We start from the raw sequence: 14,372 nt of genomic DNA on the forward strand, positions 1-14,372 counted from the left end.
TCGCTTACCCTTCGTGCGCTCGTTTACCTCCCTTGCGCTCCTTTACCTTCGGCGCGCTCATTCACCTTCTGCGGCCTCACTTAACTTCTAACCGTTCACTTACCCTCTACGCGCTTATGTACTCCCTGCGCGCTTACGTACCTTCTGCGCACTCATATACCTCTTTTGCGCTTACATGTTTTTACAACTTACTTATCTTCTGCGCTCTTGTTTATTTATTACTCACTGGGCGCTTACTTATTCTACACTACAACTATACGCGTCTTCCTAAAGCTTAGGAATATAAGTACAAGATGTGCTGATTTTATTTATTTTAGTTTGTTTTTAAGTAATTTGTTCAATTTCGACTAATAATATAACAACTATATTGACTAAAGGTATCTGTTCACATGTATGTATAAATGAGTTTGCTTTATCATTGTTCCACAGTCATAAGGATCAAACAATAACACGTGCTATAAAAACAGACGTTAGCGATTGTCTTTTATATGCTCATATGCGAATTCTGATAAGACATGTTTCTATTTACAGCAATATCCCTTTCATGGCCGTGTGTACGTACCATGTTGTACACTTTTGCTTCCTGGTTGTGCGATAAGTTTTTATTCTCGCTTTCCAGTACACGACCCTCGAATTCTTTTAGCATACAAACAACCCTCCAGGGACTGCATGTTCGCAGATAATCGTAGTTTATCAATTCTACCCCAGCACTTCTTGTCTACTTATGTCATAGTTCGTTTTGTCAGAATGTTTTTACGTTGCTTACAAATAAGCCTAGGCACTTATTGTGAAATAAAAATGAAATTCTCCCTTCTTTTAAAGGTAGATACATTAACACTGGTTTGCTATTTTCAAATACATTAAAAGGTTTCCTTGTGGTTTGGTTTCTTATTTGACTATTTAACATTATTACTAGCCCTATATTTAGTCTAAACATCATGTGGTACTAAATTGTTGGTTTATTTTAGACGTTTGATAATCGGTAATGTTCACATTTTCCATCTATGTAGCTGCAGAGTTTTTCTAGCACTTCCGCAAATTTCCGCAAATCATGTGAGGCTTACCATACGATGGGGCGGAAGTAGAAACACGTAGTTGAGGTTATTGAGACTATTGGGGTCATCGCTGTCGTCTACATGTATAAAACTTTTAAAGTTTGAGTAAAACAGGAACGTCCTTTTTCAAAATATAGGATAGTATGATTTCACGTTCCCTAGGGCCACATTAAGATAGAGTTGAAGTTATTTAAGTGCGTTTTAGAAAATACTACAAATGGCGCAGTAAACGCCATCTGTAGCACGATGCTACATTTTAGGATTACGTATGCTCCAACAAGGTCCACTTGTGTGGATATCTACTTGGTGAAAACGAATCCCGGCGTAGCCAACCTCAACGTGATAGGCACGTTACCATAATCGAATAAAATAATTCGAAGTGGTCTGTATTCTGTCGAAACTGCCAGGCGCGGATCGCGATTTCGATCTTTTTGGATCTCATCAGCGCGTGGTAGGCAGCTCCGACAGAACACAGACCAACTATTACCTGCTGTCTTAACAGTGCGTTTTAGAAAATACTACAAATGGCGCAGTAAACGCCATCTGTAGCACGATGCTACATTTTAGGATTACGTATGCTATTATTTCAGTGTAATTTTAGAGAAATTCCTTTTAAAATTATCCAAGTGCGGCGGGTTTTAACAGTTTGTTTTAATTTCTTGTTGGAATCCTAAAGTAATGTCGGTTTATGAACAAGAATTCTTTGTAGGGTCTCGCCTTGTTAAGCGTCCGCTGTACGTGTAGTATGCATATACATTTTTCTAAAGTCTTCTCTCCGTAAGCATCCACATTAGCTTAATATTCGTTTTACGAGTGCCTGGCAATTTGCGTGTTGTTAACCAAGAACGAATTACAGAGCACTATGAAAAAATATGGGTCATACGCAAAGTGCATGTCGTAGAACGACTTACAAAATGTTAAATAAAAGGCTACCAAGTTGCATGACTTGTAGACGCCACCAAGGCAGCTTTAAGTCGATGATTTACAACTGTATATAGTGCAATATAAAATTTGTTATCACGTAAAGAAGAAATGGTTAAATACTGTAATTGACTGTAAACTTTCGGATTAGCAAACATTTATATTACTGTGACCTGTTACCTCGTGTAAGCTGTGTGCTCAGAAGCGCCCTGTACATTACGTATATTTTTGACGTGACAACGTCTTATAATTCGATGGAGCCAGCTGCACGCACGAAAAAACATGACTCATGCGGCGTTACCTCGCTCTGAGGCGTTCCATTTAAGGCTTGAAGTGCAAGCGAAAGCGCGGAACGAGCGACAAAGAGGCACAATCGGCCTCCGCGTTCGGCAGCATTCGACATCTGTCTCTCTCCTACTTGAGTGAGCGATGCGTCCGCGTGGACAGCTGCTATACAATAATACATTTCCATTTACCTCCTTCTCTATATCCATACAAAATATCTATCAAACAAATAAAATTAAAATTTTCTTTTGAAATATGAAACCATTCCATCAGTATTTTCTTATGACGTTGTCACGTTCAACTATCATCAGTAAACCGACTTTACAGACAACCGATTTTTTTTAATTAACACTGAGTTCTTTCGTGACTGTTTATCGATTTCTTCGTCATTCTGATAACAATATCACAAGTAATAATTTAGTTCTCTTATCACGAAACGCTGTGAAAAACACGAAAGCCGATTGGATACAATTAACTTCGAGGTACCGATTGGGAAGCATGAACTGTGATGTTTTATTCGTTCTTATCTGCCGAGGAAATCAATGATGGAGAAATTATTAATTGTTTACACATTTAACGGCTAACGAATTCAACTAATTTACCCTTTTAATAAATTAATCGGGGAAATGGGTTAGCTCGACGCTTCATATACAGAGACGGTTCGTTATCCTGTATGTATTATAAGCAGGACTTAATCTTCTATATGTACGGTGAAAACAGGATAGAAGCCGTTTGAACCAAATCTTCGATCTGCCAGTAGATTTTAAACGAGACTTTTGTTGTACCTAAATCCTAAAAAAATTTACAGCTAACATTAGAATTAACTTTAAATTCTACTAATTGTTCACCCCTATCGGTCACTGTGAGCTCTTAGCTGTTAGCACAATTGCTTAGAGTGATCAAAATTCACTTTTGTGAACAATTTGTGTTAAAAATTCTTTAAAAAATTAAATTTAAATAGGTATGCAACACATCGTACACTTCAGCATAAGAAATTGTTGATACTAAGTACGTAATACTACTTTATCCTGTGCTGACGGCACTCATAATTTCTTTTATATATAATATTATAATATTTGCTTTAATGAATGATTTTTATTGGGTTCTAACAGCGACGCTCCTGCTAAAAAGTACTGCTTAGATGTTAACCGTATTGTTTGGAGAAACGTTTTCGTTTAAATTAAATATTACAGGGGTTCCTTTCTAACATGTTATTCAGTTCGTCTCTGGAGAGGGCACATATATGTATATATGTATAGGTACATATTGTATCTGTGTATTGAATGCTTAAGAAAGCATTATGTGCCTGTCCTGGTTTAAATAATGTACACAACAATGTTCCTTTTCAAGCCTACAACGAAAGAGTTATCTACTAGGTGAATTATTTAGAGGGTTAAATGCCAGGAGGGGTTCTTTCTATATACGTATTTGTTTAAATATTTACATAGAAATTATATCATTTAGGACTTGTCTGCTATCAAGCGATGCAGATTTCTAATAAATAAATATTAATACATTTATTAAAAAACAATTAGGAACGAGATATACACAGCCAATAAGAAATTTGAAATTTGACGTCCAAATTTTGACATTAATACAGAAAAGCTATTTGAAGGGTTGAAAGGCGCCGGTTAATTTCAATTTTTCTATTTTGTTTTCAATATTTAACTAGAAGTTAAACAGGGCAGCACATGAATTCAATTCGCCTGTGAACTTAGAATTTCAATTCGAAAAGCAAAGCTTTCAAATTTTGCTTTTATAATACGCACACAGATATGTTTGTATAAGTATGTGTACAGGTGTATAGAGCAAGTACTTCACAACATCTATACGAACGACCTCAAAGGACTAAAATGCCAGCGCTTCAATGGTCCCATTTATTATTTATTGATGTAAATTGAAAATTCGATTTTCTGATTCGTTGAATGCTATACGAGCCACAATCTTGGATACAAACGTGGCTCTGTATGTCGATCAAAATCAAATGATTTATTGCCTTTACGCCAATAAAATATACCATACGAATGAAATTCTAGTAGACAATATCTTACAGTGGAAATCAATAGATTTAAGGAACTCTGGCAATATTTGTTTTTTTAACTGATTGCCTATACATTGCATCGGTACGTAAAGTCAAAGGTCCAGGGTTCGATTCCCGGCGGGGCTGTGAATTTTTTAATTTAAAGGATGGAAGGAGTAGTAGGGATATAAAGCAGAGGATAGCACAGGGTCGTGTCGCCTTTAATAAAAAGAAGTCACTTCTATGCTCGCGAACCGTTAATTTAGAAATTCGAAGAAGGTTGTTATAGGTGTATGTTTGGAGCACGGCGTTGTACGCGTGCGAAACATGGACAGTGGGAGCGGCGGAAAAGAAAAGGTTAGAAGCGTTCGAAATGTGGTGTTGTAGGCGGATGATGAGGATATCGTGGGTAGAAAAGGTTAGAAATGAAGAGGTATTGGAAAGAATAGGAGAACGGAGCACTCTATGGAAGACAATAAGAAATAGGCGAGATAGGTTGGTAGGACACTTTCTCAGGCATAAAGGTCTAGTCAGAGACATATTAGAGGCAGAAACAGGAGTTAGGAGGGGTAGAGGTAGAACTAGATTAGATTACTGTTTGCAAATAGTTAAGGGTGTGGGCTGTTCTAGTTTTAGGGAAATGCGAAGTTTAGTTCAGGATAGGAAAGAGTGGAGGTACGTGTCCAACCAGTCTTAGGACTGATGACCTTATGATGATGATGATGGTGATGAATAGATAATTCTTTCTATCACCATTTTTTGTTCCCGATTAGTAAAAAGCGATAGTGACAAAAGTAAAATTTAGCCTTTTTATCAAAACTTAGCTATCAAATGTTAGATGGCACCAAATTGTCTATTTGTTCTTCTTTATTATTTCTATAATTCTATGCTAACTTCATGTGTTGGTTTTATCTACGATTTTCATTCTTTGTTAGAGTTTACGAGCATTACTATCTAGCATTTGGCAGTTGTTTGGAAGTGAATTTATACTTCCTGTGAAATTTAATCGTAATTGGGTCAGTAATTTGCTTCATTGCGCCGAAATATCAACGCACGTAGCATATTACAAAGCAAAGGCATCATATACGTATTTGCTTGGTCATGGAACTTCCAGCAACGTTACTACCATTATTGCAAATTGCACAGGTCACTAAGCGTGTGAATGCTACGTATACATGTGTATACGTCAGGTACAAGTTTTAAAATTTGAAAGGCACACTTCATATATGCCCTTTATGTCTAAATAGATCTTCCAACAAATGAAGTCATTGTACATAATTTTCACTGCAGTTTAACCGTTTTTTTTTTATGTGGAAAATTATCCCTACATAAACCCTGTTGAACATAAAATAACTACCATTCATGACCATGTTGAGTTACAAAAAAAATGACGGTTGAAACTTTCAGTAGGTTTCAAAACAGGGTAAATGTCTAAATGTAGGCTCGAATGAAGCAGAAAACGGGTGGATGATAGGGATAGAACTGTAGAACACATACAAATGTTTTTAGTTGCGGGAAAATACCTAAAGGTGCATGGGTTGAAGCTGGAAATTGAAAATGGGATTAAAAAACTTTTAAAACTTTTAGGTGTTTCATTCCCACCAGCCAGTAATGCTGGTGGGCGGGCAGTCCCCCCGGACTACGCCGGAAGGTAATCGTGGGAATGGGTGGGTGGTGGTTCGGGTGAGAAAGATAGGACGGGTGAAATGAAGACAGAAGAGAGTGAAAGACTATCTGTGGAATATTACTGCCTCAGCATTTGCCTAAGTGATCCAAGGAAACCACAGAAAAACTTGGACCAAAGCAGACAGACCCGGAATCGAACCGGCGTCCTCCCGAATGCTAAGCAATGGTCTAAACCTGTAAGTCGAAAATGGGATAATGGGTAATTGTACAGTCTATTTCAATTTGTTAGAATTGTGATCTCGAAGAAATCTGCGCGAAGATAGAAAGAATACGCACTAGGCGTGAGCAAGACAGAAATAGTTGGAACAAGCTTGAACGAGCAGAGATCTCGATGGGCGGTCTTGGAAGATCGGCTAGAAATGTACAGTACTAAATGAAAATGTTTAGCAATTTCTTAAAACAAAAATGAATATAAATTAACAATAGAAAACAAAGCAAAAGTTTTATAGGTGTGTAGAACGTTAAGTTAATTCACTTGTTATTATTTTTGGCTAAATATACTTTTAAATAAAGCATATCCTTAAATTTTAAAGAGGCAGTTTAAATAATTTTGCAAATGCTACTGTACACTTTCGTCTAGTTCTCGCTCGATGATCGGTGAAGAAATGAGCTCCGCAAACAAATATGATTGAATTTGGAATTATGCTACTGCGCATCCTAATAAAGGGAAGGGGCATATCTCTAACTTCTTGAAACGAACAGTAGATATAGCTGACCGTTGATCGGAGAGAAGAATGGGGGGCGGGGGTGAGGATGACCTTGTAGAACACTAAGAAAAGCGTCTTTATGTAGAGGTGGCAGCACGGGTGGTGCCACCTGTCAAGTCATAGATTGGGGTAACATAAACAAAATAAATATACAATTACTTCAGGTTTTATTTTTTTTTTTCATCAACGTAAGAAACAGCGCTCACAGTCATGCCATTTTACGTAGAATTATTTCAGTTTCTAAGAAATTATTAATTAAAATTATGTCAATTACGTTTAAGTACATTTTTCTTTCCATTAGATGATGTAAATTTGAAGATCCATTAGTTAGTAGTGTAGGTAGCAGGTTTTTATTTCCTGGAAAATTATAATCATCAACTCATTAGGAGTTAAATGGCGTAGCTTCACTAAAAGCCCAACTTATCAGCAATTATGTAAAGATTCAGCAAAATAATTGACTGTGCTCTTTGAGTTAAACTAAACAAAGCCCTCGAGCCATTCACCGCTACAAAATTTCAGTAATTGAACACGCTTTGCCAGCTTGTCTTCGTTTAGATTCTCTTTAAAGAATACAGAATCCTAGGCGCACTATTGATTTTCATTAATTACTTTGGTCTCCATTTTCAAAGTACGATAATAAGGTCGTCACTCTTTTAGTTCGCACCGCTTTTACCTATTATACGAATATTTCATCGTCAATCTCTTTAACCCCATTTTAGTCTCATATGTGGACTATTAATGATGTCTTCACGTGTAATTTGGTTCACGCCCTGGATTTACTTTGAATGAAAGGACTCATTGAAGTTGAATTTTCTGAAAATCTACACGACCTTTTTGAGGAGGATATAATAACTCTTTTTTTTGCGTTCAATTGAAAACATGCCGCCTGTCAGATTAGAGCTACTTTAGTCCATCCACTCGGCATATGTATATTTAAATATTTCTGTTGTATGTTTGAAAACACAATTGGATTTAAAAGTAGTCTTCCAAAAAAAATCTTGTTTCGCCGACCGTAAACATTGCGTTTTTTGTTACGATCGGAGAATCGAATCCGACGTGGTTCCTTAGTTTGGAAGAACTTTTGTACCTCGGCTTTTTATCGGTGTGATAAATTTCAACGTGTTGATAGCCATTCAAGAAATAGAATAGTTTGTAATCTGTCGAAAAAGGCAGAACAGGCAAATTGAAACCGATTCATCTGTATTCGTAATGTTAGAACGTCCAGTTCTGCTGACCGCACACCGACGCTCCGGGGAAGTCCGTTCAAGAGACGATTTCGCAATAAATTATCGACCAACCTGAACGGAAGAAAAATTCCACTTGTCTGATGACCCACCGCAACAAATGTCCGACAATAGGCTCGCCATTTAACTAAATTAAGTTCGAACATACCGCCACGATTTAACTGATAATGCGAAGATTTGTCAAACAATCGATCCTGTGTTACGTGTCTCACAATAAAAAAATTAACCCTGCAATTAGTAACCCTGTGAGGATGCCTGATAAAGAGGGGTCGACAGTGTACTTTCTTTTCAAACAGGTGGAAACATGGACTGTGGGCGCTGTGGAAAAGGAAACGTTAGGAGAGTGTTCGAAATGATGAGGATACCGTGGATAGAGAAGGTTAGAGATGAAGAGCTATTGGAAAGAGTAAGAGAACAGAGGACTCTATGGAAGTTAATAAGAAATAAGCGAGCTAAGTCGATAGGACACCTTCTTAGGCATGAATTTCTACTTAGAGACCTATTAGAGACAGAAACGGGAGTTAGGAGGGGTAGAGGTAGACTTAAATTAGATTACTGTTCGCAAATTATTAAGGATGTGGGATGTTCTAGTTTTAGGAAGATTAGCTTAGGATACGAGAGAGTGGAGGTGCGTGACCGAGCGGCATGGCCTAGAGGTTTAGACCATTGCTTAGCATTCGGGGGGACGCCGGTTCGATTCCGGGTGCGTCTGCCGTGGTCCAAGTTTTTCTGTGGTTTCCTTGGATCACTTAGGCAAATGCTGAAGCAGTAATATTCCACAGATAATCTTTCACTCTCTTCTGTCTTCATTTCGTCCGTCTCATCTTTCTCACCCGAACCACCACCCACCCATTCCCACGATTCCTTAAAGCAGGCTGAAAAGGGCCTTCCGCCCTACCTTCCGGCATAGTCCGGAGGGACTGCCCGCCCACCAGCACTACTGGCTGGTGGGAATGAAACACCCAAAAGTTTTTTTTTTTGGAGTTGCGTGTCTGACCAGTCTTAGGACTGACGACCTTATGATGATGATGTCAAAATATCTTTTTACAACTGATATTATTTGCTGCTACAACATCCCATCTCTGTGGCACTGTGATTGAATATTGACTTGATTTAAACACGTCCATTGAAGATAAAGCAAGTTGAATGGTTAGGTTTTATTGGCACGTCTTTTACCCAAAGGAATTTTCATCCTCTAACTATGATCAGGAATGCCAGTAAGGAAGATGTTAATAGTTTCGTTACGGGAGCGGAACAATCCTGATCGGTTCACGTTAAGAAAACTTACTGGAAATGTGATATTTAAGTATTTTTAGGTAACTCGTTGTAATCACAATTATCAAGTTACATTGGTTTGGATAGGTATTTAATCTACTAAATTGGACAGTTAGCAGGTGGAGAATGTTGATTCCTGACAATGTTGAGTCATGGCCTGCCGTCAGACATTCGTAGAACTAGAATCACTCTACCTCATTGTTCCGCAGGTAGGAAATGCAGTAGCAAATAATGTAGATTCAAGACAACCAACCTAAGTATATGTATAAGCGTGTATGTGTACACCTAGAGAATTGTACTGGAAGCGACAATAATCAAGATTAATTTTCCGACTTCATTAGCTCAGCTACCTGAACTGATTAAGCGACGCTGGTAGTCTGAGTAGCAACTGCTTTACCGGAATGATTTGTAATAACGGTGATAGCTCGCCCAAGTGCAGAAAACTAATAGACGCCATTAGTCTAATGAGCCAGCTATTGTCCTCGCAGTTCACGGTAAACTCTTTTGTGCGCTTTGATGCTCATTGACTCACTCAAATAACGAACAGGTTCGTCGACGATCAAAAATCCAAACACCGTTCAATTCGCCGCGAAGTCGTAATGATGGAGATTACCAGATAAAAAAATTAAACGATTTCGATTATTGCGGAACGTTTTACGTAGTTATCGCTTTCGATATCCCGAATGCGATCAATTAGTCACAATTTTTAATTAAAGGACGATTATTTTGACGTCATATTCAAGTTGGGGCTTATTAAACAATAGAAAAGAAGTGGTCGGATCTAAATGTTTACACTCGGGTGTATAGTTGGTTGCATACCCATATCTACTATTTACTCATTATTGCATACCTCACCATCAAATTTGGGTGTATAATTGGTTGCATATAGGCAAATCATGAAAATATCGCCGAAATTAAAATGTAAGTTACAGTTGAATTCAAATATGCCTATCAAACCATTTCTGGTTTTCCCATTTTTACAACTTTGTAAAGGACATTTTCAAAATTTAAAAGGAATATGTCGCTTCCTGCTATTTTTATTATAATAATGTTTGGAGAAGAGTGTTCTCCACATTGCTATTATGTATAGTCTGTTGACTCTGCGGCCGAAGTTGGAGAGAATAGGTTGAAGATTTCGCGTGCATAATGGGGGTCGGGGGAGGTCAAGGAAGCATAAAATCGGAGCTTAAAATCGGTCAGTTCGGCGCAAAGTCTGTATATCAGCTTTTAAGCTTATGTAAGCACCGTAGCATGAATACGTCTAGGATAAAGTATGGCAAGACTATGTGCAGTGGAAGTGTAATTTTCTAGTTCTGTTTTAGGATGCAAGACGCAGACGTGGTATATATAATACAATGCTGGAACAGCTACACCGAAACACTATTGTACGTATATACACGTCGTCCCAAAATAGTCACGAACTTCGAGCTTTCGCACAGTGCACTATAATATATGCCTGTTAGGCTCTCTTTTCCTAGGCATTTTTAATTATTATAGGTATGTGTAGTCTACCAACCATGATGAGCACTAGGGGACCGTATGTCTAGGCGAGTTCTAGATTAATTTGGTTGAGTTGAATGAAAGGCAGCAGTTGTGCCGCTTTCTAGGTTAATGTGGTTGAGTCAAAAATGAGTACTAGAGGATCGTATGTCTTGGCGAGTTCTACATTAATGTGATTGAGTTGAGGACGAGTTCTAGGGGAACGTATGTTGTCTGTATGAGAGACAGTATGTCGTGGCGCGTTCTAGGTTAATGTGGTTGAGTCGAAAACGAGTACTAGGGGATCGTATGTCTTGGCGAGTTCTAGATTAATGTGGTTGAGTCGAAGACGAGTACTAGGGGAACGTATGTTGCCTATATGAGAGACAGTATGTCGGGGCGCGTTCTAGGTTAATGTGGTTGAGTCGAAAACGAGTACTAGGGGATCATATGTCTTGGCGAGTTCTAGATTAACGTAGTTCAGTCGAAGACGAGTACTAGGGGATCATATGTCTTGGCGAGTTCTAGATTAATGTGGTTGAGTCGATGACGAGTACTAGGGGAACATATGTTGCCTGTATGAGAGACAGTATGTCGTGGCGCGTTCTAGGTTAATGTGGTTGAGTCGAAAACGAATACTAATGGATCATATGTCTCTAGATTAATGTAATCGAGTTGAAGACAAGTACTAGGGGAACGTATGTATAGAAGCATTGCGACTTAATATGTAAAGTATATTGGTTTTTATGTGATACAAACTGTAGGGCGAGTTTTGACTTTGTGTAGGTACTCGAAGCATATGGTTTGTTGTAAATTTTCCGGTGTTTCTAAAATGGGAAACTCTTTCGGGTGTCACCCAACGAAAAACATGGCGAGAGTGGTAGTATCCCTTTTGCATACATGTAGACATACATACGTGTGTATGATGTTAGTCTGTAAAGCAGACAAATACCATTTGGTCTCTCTGTGTGCTACCTCTCTGTCTATTTTATTTATAACCACTCAGGCCGAATCGATGCTTTGCTGCGACTGGCCCGACCGTTACCGTCCGACTGTTCAAAATTTTATGGGAAATTATTGAGAAACGGAGCTGTTTGAATTCGTAATGCCAATTCAAACTGTGCTTTTCAATTAGCAACGAATTTAGCCTGTCAGCTCGCATTGACAATTATTTCTCTATGTGCATTTCGATCAGCGGATGACGGGCCGATTTTCATGGACCAAGAGAGTGGGTGACTGCTCGTCTCCTAAAAATGTGAGACGAATTTTCTTTCCGAAAATTACAAACGCATTTGTCTTCCATGCCTGATGGATCCTGATCTTGGAATCCTTCACCGCGGATAGTCTCGATATTTGTTGTTGTGTTGTGTTAGGAACCCTTAAGGATCATTTATTTTTTGAGTGACGGCGGCTGTTTCTGTTTAACTGTTTTGGAAAAGTGTTCATATTTATTTATTGTACTTAGGTATAACTTTTTACTTACAAAATTACTTTCTATCTGTAGGGTCCTTAAAACAGTAACCCAGGATAGTAATGCACGCTACCATCTTATCCTTACAGGACGAAAAGAGGGTTTAGACCTACAATTAGTAATTGTTACTTTTAGATAGCTGAGTGTGCAGTTAATTTAAAGGTTTTTACTAATAATTATTAAAAAGAGGACTTGATATCTAATATTCTTTTAAATCACTTTCGGAACATAATATATATTGCAGATTATTGCTCTGTAGTAGATGTGTATGAGATTTAGTAAAATAGTAAAATACGAATGATGAAAATTATAGGATATCACTTAACTAACAGCCTCAATTTTCCTAAAATGTTGATGGTCTTCTATTTATAGCTTCAAAAGAGTTCCGTTCCTGCTATTTTCATTAAAATTGTTCGAGACATTTTCAAGAAAACAGATATACGTAATATATACTCTGTTGTATTCGCGTATTGTAATAAAGCATACTCTGTTATACGACCCTTACCTACTTGAAGCTGTACTACAAATTGACTCTTCACAGTAATCATTCAAATGTTAAAGGTGAAGTTTAAGGGCACGAGTAATATGTTTATTAGGTCGATACGTAAGTAATTTGAACTTTGTATATTCTGGAACGTTTTCCCATAGAACTTCCGGTTTTGTGTCGATGTCAGCAGCAGTAGACCGATGCCTTAACTATACAGATAACATCATACGTACATCTCGAAATAATTACCGCTGACTAATCCGAAATTTCGGTTTATGTAAAAGTGGCGGCTCAGCACCCCTCCGGTTTTGACTAACTGATGTTGAAACTGCTACTTTCAATACACCTTTGACTACCTACCTAAATCACGTTTTATTAAAAGTAAACTTCGGTTGCCTTGACTCTTAACGAAAGCTTTTCCAATTTGTTAATAAATTTTTATGAAAACAACACAAATGAAACTACTTGTAAAGGACGATACTGTGCCTTTTTATTGTTTGATTCAAAAGAAACCACCTAAGGCTAAGGCTAAAGATTAAAATATAGTAATACAGATTACCGATGATATAATAAATAGACGATCATCATTATAAAATCGTCAGTCCTAAGACTGGTTGGACACGCACCTCCACTCCTTTCTGAGCTAATCTTCGCATTTCCCTATAACTAGAACGATATCAAAGATAGAGATAGGCGATATCAAAGTCAAATAACTCGTTCCTTTATATTCATATATCACATCAAATGGTACTAGGTCGATCAACAAAATGCTCCCATTGGTCGTAATTGATAATCTGTGAATAAAACTGCGGCATTAATTAAATAAAATACGCCCGAAACCCGGAAAATCAGCGACATTACATCGACTACTAACGATATCGTCCATTAATCTTAGTTGCTCATTTATTAGATCGATTCGTTCTGTAGAAACAACAGTTACCTCCTCCGGATATTGAGATTGTGATTGTAAGATATTACGCTTTCATTTTTCATTGCGGGAAAACGTCCTGGGATTCTACCGTTTTGACCGGGAGATGTATGGCAATCGGCTAGACGTACGAAGAGATTTTGGTTGATGAAATTGGCCGTGATGCCTACGCGGCGGTAACCCAATCAAGTTGCTCTGTTTTCTGACCTTTGTCTGCATTCCAAAACTGTTTCGGCTTGCTCCGAATCGGGGGAAATTGTAAATATATGACTGTGCGACACACGTGAGCCAGGTCGAATTGACGACCGTCTAACAAAGAAATAGTGGACGTGTGCCCTCCGGAGGCCTGTAACGAGCATCCGGACCGTCCGTATTCAATTGACCGGAATTGCAAACAGGCCTTCAATGTTCCGGTCGCTATGGGCGAGCGTTTCAATTCGTAAACGAACTCTTTTCTTTCAAGATATTGATTACAAAGTAATCAAGACAATAACGCACGAGTCCTTATAACCTTCAAAATTTATTAAATAAAATCTGGCCAAAAAAGAAGCCAAAAATAGTGACGCAATCCAAGTGTACAATTTTCATTCACATTCGATTTGTTTTCGTTAAAAGTAACTGAAATACATTAAGAAACTTTTTGATAGTGGTCAATATTGGTAATGTGAAAATTCGTTTAATTTTCCGCCGGGTGACCTATAGGGTTGTTCGGAAAGTCATTTCGTTTTTTCCCGACAGAGGATTTAATTGTATTCTTTTGCACCCAACTTCACATTTAAGCCGTATAATTTGTATATGCTTTGAGAGGTCATAT

This window comes from Agrilus planipennis, unplaced genomic scaffold (genome assembly GCF_000699045.2).
Source record: "Agrilus planipennis isolate EAB-ADULT unplaced genomic scaffold, Apla_2.0 scaffold106, whole genome shotgun sequence".
NCBI lineage: Eukaryota > Metazoa > Arthropoda > Insecta > Coleoptera > Buprestidae > Agrilus > Agrilus planipennis.